The following is a 21,259-nucleotide window of genomic DNA, read 5'->3' as shown; positions in this document are numbered from 1 at the left end:
GAATCACACAGAAGACTGACAAGGATTTTAGAATTTTATACCAGTAGAAATGCTACTGGCTTGGACTGAGATTGGACAAAATGAAAGACTGTTGGACTCCCAAAGTTCTACAAACAGGAAACAGGCTGCTGGAGCTACTCAGCTGCAAACATATACCAGTCTTGAAGGAAAAGGGAAGAATGACTCTAAGGGCAGTGCTGCAAGTGCAGAGACAGGGCTGACAGAACCTCTACAGATCCAGAGGCAGAGGCCAGTGGAGACTCCTTGGGCCCAGAGGGCAGAGCTTTGAGCTACAGAGGATTTTCTCAGGCCTTGAAAACTAATAGAGTTTTCCATGTTGAATTTCAAACCTGCTTGGGACCAATTATTCCTTTATATTTTCCATTTTCTCCCTTTTGGAATAGGAATATCTATCCTGTATGTGTCCCACTATTGTATTTTGGAAGCAGATAACTTATTTTCTAGTTTTATAGACCCACAAATGGAGACAAATTTTGCCTTAGGATGGATCATGCAGAGAGTCTCACCTGTACCTGATTTAGATGATTTAGAAGGTGAGATTTAGGACTTTTTTGAGCTGGTGATATTTAGATGAGACTTTAGATTTAGAGATGATGCTGTAATAGGTGAGACTTTGGGAGATGCTGGGATGGGGTTAATGTACTTTGCATGTGGGACTGACATGAATTTTGGGGGAGCCAGAGGGCAGACTGTAGTGGTTGAATAGTGTCCTTCAAAAAGATATGTCCAAGTCCTAACCTTTGGTGTCTCTGAGTATGACCTTATTTGGAAATAGAGTCTTTGTAGATATAATTAAATTAAGGACCTTAGGATGAGATTATTCTGGATTTAGAGTGGACGTTAATCTGATGACTATTGCCCTTATAAGAGAGAGGAGGGGAAGATGTGAGACATACAGAAACACAGGGAGAACACGCAGAGGGGAAGGCCATGTGAAGATAGAGGCAAAGACTGGAGCATGTGTCTGCGAGCCAAGGAACATCAAGGACTCTGACGGCCGCTGGAAGCTGAGAGAGGCATGAAACAGATTCTCCCTTAGAGGCTCCCGAAGGAACCAACCAGCTGACACCTTGATTTCTGACTTTTGGCCTCCAACCTTGTGAGAGAATAAATTTTTATTGTTTTAAGCTAGTTTGTGGTATTTGTTAAGCCACCTTAGGATATTAATACAGTGTTTATTCCAGAAAGATAAAATACTCATATTTGGCTCCCAAGGTATATACTATTATGTTCCTGATTGACATTTCAAGTAGGTTGAGCATGGAATTAAAATATTGCCTTATTTTACCAGGAGTACTATACTTTCCATTCCTCAGTGATATTGGCCTGTAATTTTCTTTTTTTGTGTTGTCCTTGTCTGGTTTTGGTATCAGGATAATGTTTGCTTCGTAGAAGGAGTTAGGAAGCCTCCCCTCCTCTTCAATTTTTTGGAAGAGTTTGAGAAGGATAGGTATTAAGTCTTCTTTGAATGTTTGGTAGAATTCACCAGGGAAGCCATCTGTCCTGGACTTTTATTTTTTGGGAGGTTTTTAATTGCTGTTTCGATCTCCTTACTGGTGATCGGTCTATTCAAATTTTCCACATTTTCTTGGTCCAGGTTTGGAAGGTTGTATGTTTCTGAGAATTTATCCATTTCTTCTAGATTATCCAGTTGGTTGGCGTATAGCTTTTCATAGTATTCTCTTATTATCTTTTGTATTTCTGAGGTGTCCGTTGTAATCTCTCCTCTTTCGTTTCTGGTTTTATTTATTTGAGCCTTCTCTCTTTTTTTCTTGGTGAGTCTAGCTAAGGGTTTGTCAATTTTGTTTATCTTTTCGAAGAACCAGCTGTTGGTTTCATTAATTTTTTCTATTGTTTTTTTAGTCTCTATTTTGTTTATTTCTGCTCTGATTTTTATTATTTCCTTCCTTCTGCTGATTTTGGGCTTTGTTTGTTGTTCTTTTTCCAGTACCTTTAGGTGCACTGAAAAGATCTTCAGAGATGATGTCATCCAGTGATCCCCAACATTTTCTCCACTGGAACAAACGTCAAGGATGATTATGTTTGTACTTAAGAACATTCTTATGAGTGTACCCTGACTTGACAAGTGCCGAAGAGTTTTACAGGGAAGAAAAACGTGTACAACTACAGACTTTATTTATTTTTTTACCGCAACTAGCTTTATCTTTTTCCTTTTAAAAATATATGCTTGGATAAAATCACTCAGAAATTTTCAGGTACATATAATTTATGAGAATTATTATAATTCATAATCACCAAACTGTTGAGGATACATAAAAGCTGTTACTTGAGATAAAGTAGCTGGTGCCTTATGAGCAATTCCATCTTAGTTGTCTCAAACTCTGCTTCATTTATTCCACCTCAAAAGCAAGTGAAAGTGCCACTGACATTTTGTTATTATAATGGGGCTAACCTTGGAGCAGCTGTACATTTTTAAAAGAAAAGTATCTGTAAATCATAGTAATTTAATTATTATTTGGTTGAACTTCTTGTGACACATTGCCCAGCTGCTCATGACATAGCAGTGTGTCATGACATTGGGTTGTCAATTGTTGCATTAGTTCAGCTCTGTGTTTTTACAGAGAATGAAACTGAGACTTAAAGAGTGAGTTACTGAAAATCTCTTGGTGCTCTCATAACAGGACTGGGGCCATGGGAGGGGAGGAAATCAATACAGAGAGGACATACTATGCCCCTGATGTTGTCCTAGTCATTTCCTGCACATTCTTCCAAATGTTCACAACTCTTCAAGGTAGATGTTAATTTTTCCACTGTACAGAAGAGGTGATAGATTTCAGATAGTTTAACAGCTTGTTTAATAACATGCAGCAAATAAGTCACCCGCTGGAATTTAACACGAGTCTAAAGCTCTTATTACTTTGCTGTGCTTAAAAATAGAACCCATGCCTCTTAACTTCAGTTGTGTGCCATAAGCCACTTTAAATTTTTTCTCTAGTAGAAAAGTTATAGCTGGGCAAATATGTACACTATTTTGGTATATTCAGGATGTATTCATACACACATAGACTTGCATTTGTCTCCACAACTTGTTACATATTTTGCTTATTATATTCAGAGCAAAGTTGTACTTCCCCTACATGTTTGGGTCAACTATTGATAACTACTGACAAAAAATACTTGGGCTTATCAATAAGGGTCAGAAATGTTAGCAAAAATCACTGAAAATGATTGATCATATCTCCAAACACACCTAGTTTACCATTTTTTCCCTTTAACCCTAGCTGAACTATTTTGTATTAACCTTGATTTAATCGTTGAAAAACTGATTAGTGAGGTAATTTAGGTAAAACTGCCTTTAGTGAATGGCATGAGGCTTAAGTGAAATCTTAAAAAACCTAATACTTTACTCCATTGATACAGTCCATCAGACAATTATTCAACCATAGACATTATTTTGTCTGTACAGATAGTCTTTATAATGAACGTGAATTATAACAACAGTGATAATAGATTTCTTTCTTCTGTCATATCCCCATATAAACAGCCATTAACTAATTTATTTGGAAAGATGAATGGTAAGCTATGAAATTTCTAGTTCAAAGTTCTGTTCAATTACATTGTTTCCACAATAATAAGAGTTATGGTCAGAGGTGTCAGAATAATTTTAACTGTGCTTATTTCATTTATAAACCTCCCTTTGTGCTATTACCATCTAATTTTTTTTTCACCACCAATGGCTTTATCATATTATTTTATAAAGGATTCATCTTTCATCTGGGAGTCTGAATTTGCTTAGTTGCTCTTACCATCAAATTTTTTCCTTCTGAATATGTTAATCTGTCATCTGTCTATTCATCCATCCGTCTCTCTATCCTTTTACCTCTTCTATAAATACATCTGTAAATAATAATTTGTTGAAATAAACCATTTTTTACTCTTTAAAATTCACTTTAGAAAGTTAAGTGAATTTGAAATCTTAAGAGGCTTCAGTATATCTCACTATAAAATGGAGGAGAAGTTATATTCTAATAGAAAATTCAAATTTTCCTTGGGAATTAAGTTGATATTACTGAGCTAACAGAAACTTTTTAAGTCAAAATTCTGAGTCCAACTGCCATAGACCATGCCAATTATGATAAAAATATTTTGAATGATCAAAACTTAAGTAGAATTTCAATTCTTTGTTCTTCAGAATGGCGTAGGGCTAAGTGGCTTGCTTTGGCCAACAGCGGTTCCTGGAAAGGGACTCATCTGCAAGCTGTCAGCAGTCAACACTCCCAAGAGCTGGGGGATTGAATGGGTTCTGAGAGTCAGATCTGGGAAGCACACGTTATCTACTGGAATGGAAGAGCCTCTTGACATAAGTGAGCCTTGGACTTTTAAAAAAATCTCCAATATAAATATCCTATTAGAGATAATTCAGCAGTTCCCTTGGTCTCCTCTACAGTGAGGGCCCTTCCTAAGTTGCTGTTGGGTCTTTTGGCTGGGAACCTGCTTAGATCTTTTGGGTCTCTGCCCCCAGTCAGTGCCCCCCACCTCTCCTTATAGGCTAGTCCTATAAGGACTGTGGTGGCTGGTCCGGCTAAACATGGAATGATATCTGGCTACTCACCCAACTTCCAATCATTGTCAGTATCTGTTTCTGTGTACTCTTGGATTCCCTGTTGCTGGGTCCCACACGTGTGAGTGGATACATTAGTAAGGTATGAAAGGGAAAAGGGGTGTGATACTGTCATGCCTTCAGAACACTGCTAGGCCTTTGAGTGCCTGCTTCACTCTCAGCTGGTCATTCACCAGCCCTGGCCCTGCTACAGATACAGAACTTATTTCTTTGGGGCCTTAGTTTACTCCCCCAGTCGGAACCAGTATTCATACGCTTTCCGAATTAGCCCTAGACTTACTCCACAAAAATAAAACAGCGGGAACATCCTCTGCACTGATCATGCTATTCATCTGTAGTTTCAAGTTGCCAAATTTTGCAAGGCAAATTTCGAGCAGTGGAAAATTTGTACAGCCAGATATAAAACTGGATGAAGTTTTGTGAGTTTTTTAACAGTTGAAAGGTTGCGCAACTTTAGCCAAGCTGAACTTAATAGAGGTTGGGGCCTTTCTTTCTAAATCCCATACTGTACACAATTAATTTTGCATACATTGAGAGTTTACAGCTGTATTGGTGAATGTTTCGTTGGATTTAACACACTATGGTTCTGAGCCAAAACAAGAGAACTACTTTGATTCATTAAATCACTCTGCTGGTCACTGTCTTTCTCCTCAACTACGTCATTTGCAGAAAAAGGGGAAGGAGATGTGATAGTTTGTGTATTCTCTTCTCTGTTGTATTCCCAGATGGATTATGTTTACATATCCTTTAATTTTTTTGTTCTAGGTTTAAACTCAGTCTACCACTTACAGGGCAATAAGTGCAAGACAAAAGACAATGGCTCGTATTCCCAATCAGATAAGCAATAAAGGAAAAAAATCATTTCCATAATAATAAAGATACGCTTTATGGGAACAAAACTATATTCCATGTGTAAAATAAGAGTTATTTGGTTGAATTTACATGAAAAAGCTGGGATTACACCAGAAAGTGTTACCTTTTAGTCATAGATGGTGAGACTGTAAGTACTTGAAGTGTATAAAAAATTCAATCAAACCAGCTAAAGTGCAAAAAGAAAGCCATATTATCAAAGCCTTGAATTCTGAGGTCTTAAATACATGAGTATACTTGCTAGAACTATACCCTAAATTTATTCACTCAACAAACATTTAATGAACATCTAATATGGATGACCATCAAATTAGAAATGGTGTGTTCTTAAAAATGACATCAGCAACATGACTGAATAGGACATCCTTTGTCATGCCCCATCCCCACCCCCCAACAGAAGCAATTTGGCATCCATCCATGGAAAGAGTGTCTTTGTGGGTGCTGTGGGATCCAGTACCATATGCCAAGAGACCCAGGAGGAGTCTTGCCCGCCTGTGTGTTGCGTATTAGGCATACAGACCTTGATTTCAGCTGTAGACCCTGCAGTAGCCTGTGAACCAGCTTCAGCACTTCTTGGCTGTGGTCCGGGAGCCTCTGGCGAACACTGTCTTAGACACTCACCCACAGATGAGAAAAAAAGAAAGAAAACTATTTTATCCCCTTTGTATGACTTGCTTCACTTTTCTTTATTAATTTTTTAAACAAATTCTGTAATCCCTATAGCTTCTGCCAAAACTTGATTAATACTTGAGAATTTCATACCATGTTATAGTTGTGTGACACAAAAAGAATTCTGTCTTTTGTTTGTCTCTCTCTTTTCTTCTCCTTCTTGATCTTCCCCTTCTTTATGATTTTCTTCTTTTTTGCCTCCTCCTTTCCTCTCCTTTTTATTTATTCATAAGCTTACCTTTATTTTTATGCTTCTCCATTTTTCATTGTGGAAATATATGCTTTTTATGCTTTAAAAAAGCATATTTTGTTTTCTTTTTCTTCCATCCTTTTTTCTTTATTGAGAGTGCATCGTATGTAGGACACTGTCATGTACTGAAAGGTACACGAAGATCATAAGAAAGGAAGGGTTATTGCCCTCAACCAACCCATATTCTTGAATGGTAATATTTCTTACCAGTAGGTTTCCTGGGAATTAAAAAGTCAAAAGAAAATTTCTAATATTTCTACCTAGACAACAAATAATAGTATTTTGAATAATGTTAAACACTTTCTAGAAAACCAAAATCATTTGTGTTCATTTTTATATTATATCTACACATACAAATGGTTTAAATTCATTAAAAAAAATCTGAATTATGTCACCAACTCCTTGTTTGACATTCTGTGGACTGCTTAAAATGAAATATCCAACTCAGTAGAAGTTAAGCTTAATGGATTTTTGTCAATTCCATTTTCTATTTTGTCCTTTCATGTAGAAGAGCCACTTAAGAGTGTTATCATTCACATGTTATTATCTAGAAATCCTTTTTTCCTATTTTCTAATATAACAGGTTGTCAAGAACTGTGAGGATTTTAAGATTTTACCCTGCTTGCAAGGTGAAACATTAGCCTGCCACAGATTTGTGGCTCCTGTCAGAAGATAGAAGACCCCAGGGTCAGAATCAAAGTTTATTATTCACAGAAATAGCAGTAGCCAGAGGATCATCAGCATCCCATATCAGAATCATTTCTGTGAGCCTAGGTCAAACTGGTTAGATGGGAGGGGCCACCCTTATCTGAATCTCACAGGAGGAAAAGGTTCAGTGGCTATTATTGATGGTCAACTTCCTAAAAAGTTGAAATAATATGTTGCCTAAGCAAATCGCGGTTTGTTATTGTCCAGTAAGGGAGACCACCCTCTTGACAGATCTTAGTAGTAACTTGGAAAATGAGAGATCCAGGGCAGATATTTGTCAGAATTTGAGGTTTGGTTTTCGGGAATCTTTCAATGATGGGAGCTGATTGAGATTGAACAATCCTCGTGGTATAATAGTCTAGGATTAGTGAACACAGCAAGATGGGGGTTTTGAATTAAGTTTTGATAATTAAACAGTCATTTGGTAAGCAAGTAATTTGCCCTTTCGAGTTGTGTATTATCCACAGGAGGAGCTATTTACTCTGATGAGCAATCTGTTGTTTCGAGAGGGGGTAGTTGAATAGTTGATTATTTGGATAAATTTTCAGGATTTCTGCAACTTTATCTTACTGGGCAAAAATTTCCTGCAGTAGTCAAGTTGTGTCCCTATACACAGTCTTAGTTCTTGATCCTGTTAAGATGTTTAGTTGTAAGCAGCTTGCTCTCTCAGGGCGTTAATTTGTTAATCCAAGGATGCTATTTAATTGATTAAATGGAAGAAAATTTGTGTGCAGAAGAGATGAAGATGTAATCTGGAAGAAGTGGAGATATGGACTAAGCTGAGAGGTGGAGGCAAGGGTGTGATGATGGAATGACCAACCTATTTGGTGAATCACAAGGAGAAGTTGGGCAAATGGAGTAGCATCAAACCCAGAACAAGTGAGATAGGATAGTTCTAGTCTTTGCACCCTAACAACATGGGAGTAGCTTGTGTGGCTACTCAAAGGCACCAGAGCCAGCTAGACATATGTGGTATAATAAAGAATTTGTCTGGTTTTTGTCCTGTGTCCTGGCATGGAGTTCCTAAAACCCCTTGGAATTTCCTGAGTGATAGGACTATCTTTATTAGGCTAATGAGGTGACTCATGGTGGGCCCCTAGATAGCTTTAGGATGGAAGCTGGTCACCAGAAAGATCAACCAAGTGATTAGAATGTTGTAACTTTGGGCCAGCCTAACCTCAGGGGCATGAAAGGAGGACTGGAGATTGGGTTCAATCGTGTGGCCAATATTTAAGCAATCATGCCCATGTAAAGAAACCCCAGTAAAAACTCTGGATACTGAAGCCTGGTTGGTGAACACATAAATGGACCAGGAGGGTGACGTGCCCTGACTCCATGGGAGATGGTGTGGGTGTTCTTCATTCCCTTCTAGACCTTGCTCCACAAGTCTCTTCATTTGTCTTGTCCTTATATGTGTCTCCTTTTTAATAAAATCGTATCATACGTATAGCACTTTCCTGAGTTCTGTGAGTTATTCTTGTGAATTATTGAACCTGAAGGGAGTCATGGGGACCTCCTAGATTGGTAGCCTGTTGGTCAGAAGTGCAGGTGGCCTGGGGGACCCTCTGAGACTTGCAGCTGGCTTTTGAAGTGAGAGCAGTCTCATGGAAGACTGAACCCTTAAACTGTGGAGTCTGATGCTTAGTGCCATAATTGAATTGCAGTACACCCAAATGGTGTTAGACCATTTGGGGTGGAAACAGAATCGTATACCACTGAATAAATAAATAATTTCCCTTTATTAAAGTAGAAGGAAACTTTCAGCTGCCTTGGGTAGACTTAGGAAACAGGAACTTAGAAATATATTCCTAGTAAAAATAGGAAAAATAAAGGAGAAATATAAATATGTTTTCTTTTTTTATAATTTCCTTTAAAATATCATTAAAGCTTACCTTGTTTCCTTGAGTTATCCTGCTACTTTCAAATTCAGAAATACATAATATGATCTTAGTTTTTTTGTGGTTTTCTTGTCTGTGTCAGCCTTTTAATAATGACTAATACAACTTTCTAGTAGTGTAAAGCTTAACTTTTTTTTTTTAACTAAAGATGTATTCTAAGAGGATACTTCATAATTGACTTAATTTCCCCAGGTATTTTGATGCTTAAAGGGAAGAGGAAAATATGTATATTCAAAATTCCTACCAGAATACTGGCAGCAGCTTCAATCACTGGAGAAATTTTACTCCTTTTCACACCTGCAGCTATATAAAGTAGGAGTCCCTAGCTAATTGAAATAAAATAATATTGAAATTGCTGGAGGTTAAATGTTCCAATTTCATACTTTGCTTCTAGAAACATATCAGTAACATTTGAGTTTTTTTCTACTTTATTTTTGTTCCATAGAAAGGAAAAATATCACCTATCACAGATAGCAAGAAGAAAGGAAGGTAAACGTAACTAAGTCTCTCTGCTTCAATCTCATTCATAAAATATACAGAAATTGAATCCTTTTCCTTGTCGTTATCACAAAAAGCTCAGAAAACATAGTAAAAAAAGCATTTTTCTACATTGACTCGTGAATATGTATCTCTATTGTTTGTGAGAATGACTTGAAACGGAGATCTAAGATGTTTTCCACACTAGAACAGGACTTGTAAATAACTTCTGTACTGTTGCCAGAATTAATCATTCGTATCAAAGAAAGTCTCCCCTGGAGAATATTGCCGTGACTTTATCAACATACCTTTCTCAGAATTGCTGCCCATTACAAGAGAAGCTCATCAGGCTGAGTTCATGAGAAGGAAATGGCTGAGTAATATCAGCAAGCATAAAGTTGTTAGATTAAGAAGGCTAGTTGCTTTAATAAAGTGTGAAATATGTAACATGCACAGAAGAGTGCACCATGTTTAAGCATCAATGGCTGATTTTCACCTGATGAAGTTATTTTAGTGGGGGTGCAAAATGGTCATCTTTCTGATTATCCCATTCATTTTATATTTATTTTCTGGCATTCTTCTCCAAAGGAGAGGCTTCTCTATTTTCTTTCTCTCCTTTTTAGATGAACTCGTCTTTAAAAAATTCAATGTATTATGATACATTGCTATCATTATTTACTGTGGTGCTCAGATTTGCCCCAATTTGTGTTCCAGTCATGTTAAAAGCTTTATTGAGGTAATTGACATATGGTACAGTGCATGTTTTAAGGCATGTAATTTGATAACTTTTGACATATATTCACACTTGTGAAACCATCACCAAGGCAAGATAATGAACATATCTATTATTCTAAAAGGTGTCCTTGTGCCCCTCTGTAATCCCTCACACATGCCTAACTTCACCCCCTTCATCCCTGGGCAACTACTGACGTAATTTATGTTACTATAAAATTACATTCCCTAGAATTTATATAAAAGGAATCATACAGTATGTATTTTTTTCATCTGACTTATTTTACTCAGCATATTTTGAGAGGCATGCATGTAATGTTTATGAATAGGTCATTCCTTTTTATTGCTTAGTATTCTATTGTAGGATATGCCAGAGTTTGTTTATCCATTTAACTGATGGTGCGTGTCGATTGTTTCTAGATTTTGGCTGTTACAAATAAAGCTGCAGTGAACATTCATGTAGAACTCTTTGTATGGATATGTTATTTTTCTTGGGTAAATATCTGGGAATAGAATGGTTGGTGGGTGTGCTTTTAACTATTTGAGAAGCCACCAAAATACCTTCCAGAGCAGTCCTACCATTTTGCATTCTCACCAGCAACAACTGAGCACTCCAGTTCTTTCACATCCTCCCCATCGCTTGATCAGGTCAGTCTTTTTAAATTGTGGCCATTCTAATAAGTGTGGTTTATCTAACTGTGATTTTAAATTGTATTATTCTAATGACTAACGTTATTGAGGGTCTTTTTAATGTTCTTATTTGCCCATCTGTATATCTTCCTTGGTTAAATGTCTGCTTAAATCTTTTGCCCATATCTTTTTATTGGGTTATTGTTTTCTTATTATTGAATTTTAGTGTTCTTTATATCTTCTTGGCACACTTCCTCTGTCAGATATGTGATTTGTAAATACTTCATTTCATTCTGTTGATTGTCTTTTCCTTCTTTTAATAGTGTCTTTTCAAAAGCAGATTTTAATTTAGATGTAGGAAAAGTTATCAATTTGTTCTTTTATGGATTGGGCTTTTGGTATTGTATATAGGAAATATTTGCTAAAATCAAAGTCGTCACGTAAGTTTTCTCCTAGAAGTTTTTTTTTTTTTTTTTTGAGGAAGGTTAATCCTGAGCTAACATCTGCTGCCAACCCTCCTCTTTTTGCTGAGGAAGACTGGCCCTGAGCTAACATCCGTGCCCATCTTCCTCTACTTTTTATGTGGGACGCCTGCCACAACATGGCTTGACAAGCGGTGCCATGTCTGCACCCGGGATCCGAACAGGTGAACCCCGGGCCACCAAAGCAGAACGTTCGCACTTAACTGCTGCGCTACCAGCCTGGCCCCTCTCCTAGAAGTTTCTATGATTGTAGATTTCACATTTGAGTATATAATTCATTTTGAATTAAATGTTTTATATTGTGCAAGAGATGGATCAGAGTTCATTGTTTTTCCATATGGATTTCTAATCCCAGCATCATTTTTGAAAAGACTATCATTCCTCCACTGATTTTGCCTTTGCATCGTTGTTGAAACTTCTTGTCCGTGTGTGAGGGTTTATTCCTGCACTCCTTTTATTTCTTCTGTAAGTCTGTTTATCTTGATGCCAATATGGCATTGTCTTGATTACTGTAGCTTTGTAATAAGTGTTTATATCATGTAGCGTTAGTCCTCCTATGTTCTTTTCTTCAAAGTTGTTTTGACTCAGCTTCTTTGCATTTCCATGTGAATTTTAGAATCAGCTTGTAAATTTCTATAAAAAAGCTTGTTAGGATTTATATTGGGATTGTATTAAACTTATAGATAAATTTGGGGACAATTCAGATCTTAACAACAGTAACTCTTTTGAGCCGTGAACAAAATATAACTCCCTGTTTATTTAGGCCTTCTTTAAATTCTTACAGCATCTAAAAAATATTCTGTGTACAGATCATTCATATACCTTTTCAGATATATCCCCAAGAACTTCACATATTCTGGTGTTATTGTAAATGGTATTTCTAAAGCGTTCTATTTCAGATTTTTTGTTGATAGTAGTTAGAAATACAGTTATTTTATAGTGATCTTGTATCCTACTAATTTTCTAAACCAATTTATTAGTTCTAAAAGCTTTTATGTATATATATTCCAAAGGATTTTCTAAACAGACGATCATGCTATCTGTGAATAAAGATAGTTTTTCTTCCTCCATTCCAATCTGGATGGCTTTTGTTTCCTTTTCTGGCCTAATTGCCATGGCTACAAACTCTATTACAATATTGAATAGAAAAGGTGAGAGTGGACATCCTTGCCCTGTTCCTAATTTTAGAGGGTTAGCATTCAGTTTGCTACCATTAAGTATGATGTTAGATGTAGTTTTTTCATAGATGCTCTTTATCAAGTTGAGAAAGTTCCCTTCTATTATTTGTTTTCTGCAAATTTTTATTAGGAATGGAGGTGGGATTGATTCAAGTGATTTTTCTGCATATATTGAGATGAACATATTCTTTGTCTTTTTTAGTTTGTTAATATGGTGCATTGCATTGATTTGCAAATGTTAAACTAACCTTGCATTTCTTGGATGAACCCTACTTGATCATAGTGTATTTCCCTTTTTATATAGTGACAGATTTTTTTTCCAGAATCTGATTAGATTTTTTTAATCCATGTTAATAAGGGCTATTAGTTAGTTTCATTTTCTTGTAATGTCTTTGGTTTTTTTTAAGATTGGCCCTGAGCTACCATCTGTTACCAATCTATTTTTTTTTTCTTCTCCTCCCAAAAGCCCCCAAGTACCTAGTTATATATTCTAGTTGTAGGTCCTTCTAGTTCTTCTACGTGGGACACCACCTCAGCATGGCTTGGCGAGTGATGTTAGGTCTGCACCCAGGATCCAAACCAGCAAAACCCTGGGCTGCCGAATTGGAGCATGTGAACTTAACCACTTGGCCATGGAGCTGGCCCCTGTCTTTGGTTTTGATGTCAGGGTAGTTCTGGCATTATAGAATTATTTGGGAATTATTCATTTCTTTTTAGTTTTTTAGAAGCAGATGCATAGAATTGGTATTGTTTTCTTCTTGAATGTATGAGAGAAATGATTATAAAACTATTTGTGCCTGGAATTTTCTTTGTGGGCAAGTTAACTACAATTTAACATTTTTAATAGGTAAAATTTTTGTTTCTTCTTGAGTGGGCTTAGTAGTTGTATCTTGCAAAAATTTGTCCATTTCATCTAAGTTGCTGAATTTATTGCCATAAATATGTTCACAATGTTCCCTTACTATGTTTAAGATATTCATAGGATCTACAGTGATGTTACCTTTCTCATTCCTGATGTTGGTAACTGGTGTCTTCTCTTATTTTTTTTCTGGTCAGTTGAGCTGGAAGAATGTCAGTTTTATTGATATTCTCAAAGAAGCCATTGTTGGTTCTATTGATTTTTAAAAATTGTTTTCTCCTCTGGTATTTATTTTATTTATTTCTTCTTTCTGCTTCGGAAGCTGATGTCATTGACTTGAGATGATTCTTGTTTTTCAATATAAGCATTAAGTGTTTTAAATTTCTCCCTAAGTACTATTTTAGTGCCATCCCACACATTTTGATATGTTGTGTTACTTTCCTAGGGCTGCCATAAAAAAGTACCATAAACTGAGTGGCTTGAGACAACGATTCTCTCGCAGTTCTGGAGGCTAGAAGTCCGGAATCAGGGTGTCAGCAGGGCTGTGCTCTCTCTGAGACCTTGGGTATAATCCTTCCTTACACCTTCCCGGCTTCTGGTGGTGGCAGTAATCCTTAGTGTATCTTAGCTTTCAAGTGTATTACTCCAATATCTGCCTCTGTCATCATGTGATGTTCTTCCTGTGTGTGTCTCTTCTCTTCTTGAAAGGACAGCAATCACATGGGATTAAGAGCCTACTCTATCCGGTATTACCTCATCTTAAATAGTTACACTTGTAATGACTATATTTTCAAATATGGTCACATTCTGAGATACTTGGGGTTTAGAACTTGAACATAATTTTGGGGGGACACACTTTAACCTGTAATAATTGTGTTTTTATTTTCTTCCTGTTCAGAATACATTCTAATTTGTCTTTTGACCTCCTTTGAGACCCATGGATTATTTAGAAGTATGTTTTTACTTTTTAAATATTGGGGATTTTTTCAATTTAATTTTTTGTAAGTATGCTGGTGATGAATTCTTTGGCTTTTGTACATCTGAAAAAGATCTTTATTTTGACTTCATTTTTCAAAGTTGTTTTCTTGAGATATAGAATTCTAGGTTGGCAATTTTTTTCCCCTCAGTACTTTAGACATATTTCTCCACCATCTTCTCTCTTGCATTGTTTCCAACAGGAAATCTGCTGTCATTTTTGTGTCTTTTTATCTGTATATTACATGTCTTTTTTCATTAGCTGCTTTTAAGATTTTCTCTTTATCACCAGTTTTGAGCAATTTTCTTATGATGTACCCTGGTGTAGTTTTCTTCATGTTTCTTGTGCTTAGGGTGCATTGAGCTTTTTGGATGGCAGGTTTATAGTTTCCATCAAATTTGGAAAGTTTTGGAGGTTATTTCTTCAGATATTTTTTGCTTCCCCTCCTCTTTCTTCTTTCCATGGAAGACTCTTCTGTACACACATCATAGGTTGCTTGAAGTTGTCTCATCGCTCACTGACGCTATGTTCAGTTTTTGCTAGGGGGAGGCTCATTTCCTTTTTCTCTCCATGTTTCCTTTTGAATAGTTTCTATTATTATATCTTTAAGTTCACTGTTCTTTTCTTCTGCAGTGTCTTATCACCATTAATCTCATCCAGAGAATTTTTCACTCTAGACAATGTAGTTTTTATCTCTTGAAGTTTGATTTGGATTAAAAGAAAATCTTCCATGTCTTTTCTTAACTTTTTGGACATATAGAATATAGTTATAACAACATTTTAAATATACTTTCCTGCTACTTCTAACATCTGTATCAGTTCTGGGTCAGTTTATATTGTTTGATCTATTGTCTTATTATGAGTCATATTTTCCTGCTTTTTGCACACCAGGTAATTTTTTCCAGCTTTGTTGAGGTACTATTGACCCATAAAAATTATATATATTTAAGATGTACAATGTGATGTTTTGATATACATATACACTGTGAAATGATTACTGTAATCAAGCTAATTAACATATCCATCACCTGATATAGTTAACTATTGTTGGTGAGAACTCTTAGCACATTTCATATATATTATACATTATTACTAACTATAGTCTCCATGCTGTACATTAGGTCTCCGGAACTTATTCATCTTATAACTGAAAGCTTGTACCCTTTGACCAACATCTCCGTGTTTTACCCACACCCCTAGCTCCTGGTAGCCACCAATCTATTCTCTGCTTCTATGAGTTTTAGATTCCACATATAAGTGAGATCATGCAGTATTTGTCTTTCTCTGTCTGGCTTATTTTACTTAGCATAATGTCCCCAAGGTTATTCCATATTTTCACAAATGGTGGGATTTTCTTCTGTTTTAAGGCAGAATAATATTCCATTGTATAAATATATCACATTTCCTTTACCTGTTCATCCGTTGGTGGATACTTAGCATGCTTCCATATCTTGGCTACTGTGAATAATGCTGCAGTGAACATGGAAGTGCAGATATCTCTTGAAGATAGTGATTTTATTTTCTTTGGCTATATACACAGAAGTGGGATTGATGGATCCTATGGTGGTTCTATTTTTAATTTTTCTGAGGAAACTCCATACTGGTTTCCATAAAGGCTGTTCCAATTTGCATTCGCATCAACAGTGTACAAGAGTTCTTTTTTCTCCATATCCTCACCAACACTTGTTATCTTTTATTATTTTGATGATGGCTATCCAGTGGACGTGAGATGATATCTCATTGTGGTTTTAATTTTCATTTCCCTGATGTTAAGTTTTCTTCTCTCTCTCTCTCTCTCTCTCACACACACACACACACACATATAAATAAATAGGGTGGGAGGAAATTTTTGTAAGTGATGGATATGTTTATGAGATTGATTATGGTGATTATTTCATGGATGTATGCTTATTTTCAAACTCAAGAAGTGTATATGTTAAATATGTGCAGCTTTTGTAAGTCAATCATGGCTCACTAAAGTGTTTTTTTAATACTTTACTGTAGTTTTAATAGGATTTCAGAAAATACTGCAATTAGATACATGTGCTCAATCTACTGTATTGAAGCTGAGTTAATGTCAGGAACTGTTAACCCTTGGCATTATTCTAAATATTCTCAGGATGAAAAGATATCCTCAAAATGTAGACTTGTAAAACTTCAAACAAAAGGTTAAATCTTTGCCCTTTTTCACTTGAAAATAAGGAAAAGTCATAATCATTGAAATTAGGTTTCTCACTTTCTGGAGAAACTTAATTCTTACACTATTCTGGAACAGAAGCTCATTTAAAGAAGATTGATTATTTTGGAGCTTTCCTGTGCATTATCATCTTGAAGATGGTTTGGCTTGTGGAGTTCTTTAACTTATTCAAGAACTCAAAAAATATAAGGAAAATGTTGAAAATAAATAGCTGTAGTTCTTTAGAACATTAATGCGTAATACCTGGACTTATTTCTTTGTTGGCTCAAATCCCTGTTCAATCCACTCAGCCCTATTTTGTTCCAGTACAGGTAGACTAAATACTACATAGTTCATTCCTGCCAATGACCTTTCTAGTGTGAGCTTTAAATGCTCCCTCTTTTAGTGCATCAGTTTCCATGGAATTTTTCATTTAAAAACAAGGCTTATCCATTTGTGCTAACCTGGATAAAATGTTCTCATCCTTATTTTATAGTGTTGTTTACATTTTCCAGTACCAGTCCAATCAAGTTTACAAAGTTTTGGCATTCTTTGGAGGGAAAGCCACTTAAGAAAGGAAACAAGTAATGTGTTACAAATTCTCCATTTTAAATATTCCTTTTCTTGCTTCTGACTGAACTGCAATCAAGCAAAATAAGATTGCTCTTAAGAGGTAGAGAGATTAGAACAGTGGAAATTTGTAACTCTTCAAAGTTGTGTCAATTGTAGTTTTATTTTGATTGATCTTGTAGGAAAGTGCTCAAATTGTGCTTTGATGCAAAGGTTCATTTGGAAAGTAGCCTAGATGAATTTTCTACTTTGTCTTCTGGCAGCAGTTTGGCTATTTTCCTTGAAATGATGTTGGCATTTTTTTTTTTAACTCTTGTGGATATTTTTACTGTGTGTTTCCAGGTACCAAAAAGATAGACCCTTTCTCATTCCATGTTGATGTATGCTCACTATGCAAATGATTTTTTTCTCAAACCTTCACCCTATTCAGGGGACTTAAACCTCTTTTGTTACTTTTGGGAGAAATAACTCCTACATTATTTGTGAGTCTGCTTTAGGGAAAAAAACATTTTATTTTTCCCTTTAATTAAAAAAATACAACTGGCCTTTCAAAACAAATCTGAATCTAATATAATTTTATAATAAAGAGGAGAGGCTGTGAGGGAGATTTTATTTATGGTTTCTAAAACTACACTTAGATACAAAAAGCAAATACAGTCTTTTTTGAGCACTTAGTTCATGAAACTTTGTGAATGTAGGAGAGAGTAAAGAATCAGCACAAATTAAAAAATAAATGTGGTAATGGAGCTATGTTTTGAAGCGCTGCCATGAGTTTTCTGGCTCGGCTAGTGAGAGATGTCAAACAATAAACTGAAATAAGTGAACACTGAAACCAAATAAGAACCAGGACTTACTCGCTCAAGGGTGTGTTTTAATTTTGGGAGAAATAGTTGTTGCTGTGGCTGACAAGGCCCTGTTGTTCAGTTTTCCTTACTAAATCAGAGCAAACATATTGACATGCACCCTGACATACATATATAGCTTTTCAAAGTGATTCTCCCTAATATTGAAAATTCTTGACTACTTTCCAATCTGAAGAGAGGTTAGCAAAAGACTAAAGCTTTACTAAGACCACCCAAAATATCAGACTCCACCCTTTCTCTGAATCTGTGCCACTGTAATACAAATGGAGGAAACTTATAGGGGAGGGGAGTGGCGTGGAGGGCAGATGGGGGACAGGAAGGAAAAAGGAGACAAAAGAAAACGCAACTTTTCATCAGATGAAATTAAACTCTCCTTTCTTTCTGATCTCTGGAAGGATGAAAAGATACAAAACAATTAAATCAGTCATTTCTTAGTATAGATTTTTTGTGTTTGCTGCTTTTAGCCGGAAGTATACATTGTGATTTCTATAATACTCATATGTTGCCAACTGTAATGGGTGTATTGGGTCTTTCTCAATTTCAATTTAAACCATATACAGTATTTTGACAACATCTGTCCTAAAAGATTAGTCTAGTTCCAATATTAGCTCTAAATTTGTACCACAATATGCTGCATGGGAGGGAACTGGAGAAATTCATTCCATGATAATTTTGAAGACGACTTGGAAAATTCTCACTCATTTTAGCGAATCTTTTTGTTTGGAGGTTTTTGGGTCAAGACACTGAGATCTAGCTGAACTAAGATGCTTTAAAAGATTCCCACAGATGTTTATTAGAATCAGTCAAGTGATTGTATGCTTATCAGCAAAACTATCTTAACTGTCGTTCCCAAAGTTGTGTCAGTTCCTTTTCTGTGAGTCTTCTCAAACTTTTTAAAAAAAATTAACTGTGAGCACAGTGAACAGAGATGGTAAGCAGTTTCACATGCTGTGTAGGAATTCACAGTTATTTTTTAACTAGTCCTGAAATGCATAGTTTTACTTCAGAGCATCAGAAAATATTCCAGAAGATCAAGGCAGCTCAAATTTAAGAGAAAACGATCAAAGGAAACAATTAAATGGGAGACAATGTGAAGAAAGTATGATGGGACATCAAAAGAAAAGAATGGTGAAGGGAGGGCAGGCATGAAGTGTGAAAATTTGTGCGAGAGAAATGGATGACTGCTCTGGAAGGCACGCGAGATCCAACACTAGGTTAAAGAGGGATGGGTGGAAGTTGTGAGGCTAATGACAAGAAGAAAGAGTTTGAACATAAGGATTGTGTCCTGCACGTGGTTCTCTCATAACTCTCCATGTGTGTGCTCCCAGGCTCTTAGACTGCAACATGCACAGAATTGGTTTATTCACTCCTGTGAGTATTGCTCTCTTCATATAAACATTTCCCTAGTGGTTTAAACATTTCTGGAAGCAATTATGTTTCTTAGAAGTAACTCTGTGCTTTCCAATTAAGATGCTATGAAAAATGTTGCCAGTCTTAAAAGTCAGACATTTTCTGTTACTCTGAAAGATCCTTAAAATTCTCATGAAGCAATCTCTGTCAGTGACCTAGGATCTTGGAACCTTCTACATGCACGTATCTAAATATCTATCTAGTTATCTATCTAAATACATACATACATGTGATTTTAGATGCCCACATTCTGTTACAAATATATACATGCTCACAAAAACTGGCCACTGATACTCTTCATAGATTCATGTTTCAACATCCTGAACTTGGGAAAAAAATTTAGAAAAGTTTGATTCCTTTCAAGCAAAACAGGTTTGAATTAGAATATTCTACAAATAGCAAACATTTCAAGTCTCTATTTCTCAAAATTAAAAGAAAGAAAAATCCACTACTTTGAAGATGTATCACTTTAAATTGTGCATCTTGCAACTACGCAGTTAAGGTCAAAATTTTAATCCTCAATTCATTGACGATGCAAATTATTTGCCAGCATTTGGAAGTCAAACAGGGTGAGAGGGGAGAGCCTTTACATATTCCAGGTTTAATATCTAAGCACCAGATGGAAACAATTCTACTATGAAAGAAAGAAATCTGTTAGGATATTTTGGAGATCTGTTCAGTTCAGCAGCACGTCACTGGTTATGGAGGCCAATTTCTCAGAGGACTTATTTGAATTGCAGATATTGAAGTAGTGCACTAATTTAACCCAGAAAATGCTGAATTTTGGGGTTAAGTTTTAATAGTTCTTAGGTTGAAAAAGTACCCATTTTTCTTTCAATAATGACTCTTATACCTGAAACAAAGACTTTTGAGGCAGATAAGCTTGAAGGGAAGGAGTAATGTTTTTGGTAAAATTTAAATAATGAGAAAAGTTTCACTGTTAATATCTACAACTATGACCATTCTAAGGGAATTGTAAAATTGTCTACATTTATTTTTGCTATGAAAATCTTTTATTCAAGACAGTTTACGGCGTTTAATTTTGAAGGATTGGCAACAGTTAACAACAATTAGAATAAATAAATTAGCTTATGGATATTTCGGAGGGTGATTTTTAAGTGAATTTGAGCAGAAACAAAGGGCAACAAAATCTGCTTGGTAAATAATAGATGGTTGAGCTTTGAAAATGAAAGACAGGGGACACTAGTGGGATACTAAGCAATCAGTCTCAGAGGGGGCCTCTTTCATATTCATACCTGTGTTTTCTGGCAAAATAAGTGTCAAAATTTGCAGCCATATGACAGCAAAATTGTGCAGTACATGGTGAGTTATAGATTTTGGATGAAATCCAACTCAAATACTTTCCTTAGAACTTGACATGATAAACAAAATACATTGCTTTTCCAAACTGCAGTTTGTTTAAAACAAAAAACCAAAATACTGCTATTATAGTAGATGATCAGAATGTCAATCCTCCCCATCCCCATTGCTAGATTTTTATCTCATAAAAATTTGTGAGTGGATGGTATCTATATACAATGTGCTAGGAGCCCAAAATAAACGAGGATGGAACTAATGGAAAGCAGGCAGTGAGTGAGCCTTGTTCGTGTATTTTGGGTGGGGAGAATAGAGGGAGTCTTTGTGGGGAGCAAAGAGAAGAGAATATTCAGTCTTCAACCCTCTGACTTGATCCTACCCTTTCTGCTGTGTATTTGGAAATAAGGCAAGGGGGAAATGAAAAGGAGTTTAAAAGCAACAAAGAGAAACAGAAGAGAAAAGTAGGAGGGAATAATGGTGAGGAAACCATTCTCTTGAGTGCATCTATAAGGATGAGTTCTTGGTTTCTAGGTAAAGGACATTACTCAGTGACCCTTGCTGTCTTCTAATGGGTCATGTCTTAGAGACAGT

At 36.0% G+C, this 21,259-nt stretch overlaps 1 long non-coding RNA gene across 3 annotated transcripts in view; it reads left to right on the top strand.

The window, feature by feature from the left end:
* Positions 1–21,259, top strand: part of LOC139040974 (uncharacterized) — a 147,237-nt gene that overhangs the window by 27,977 nt on the left and 98,001 nt on the right. Inside the window, exon 3 of one of the 3 annotated variants that reach the window (XR_011495360.1) lies at positions 1,970–8,744. The exons of the other annotated variants lie outside the window; for them this stretch is intronic. This is a non-coding gene — a long non-coding RNA (uncharacterized lncRNA). Of the gene's footprint in view, positions 1–1,969; positions 8,745–21,259 lie in introns of those variants that run through there. 3 annotated transcript variants of the gene reach the window in all.

The sequence above is a fragment of the Equus asinus genome, chromosome 18 (assembly GCF_041296235.1).
Source record: "Equus asinus isolate D_3611 breed Donkey chromosome 18, EquAss-T2T_v2, whole genome shotgun sequence".
Classification (NCBI taxonomy): Eukaryota; Metazoa; Chordata; class Mammalia; order Perissodactyla; family Equidae; genus Equus; species Equus asinus.
The sequence above is the reverse complement of the archived record's forward strand: the minus strand, read 5'-3'. Positions and strand labels throughout refer to the sequence as shown.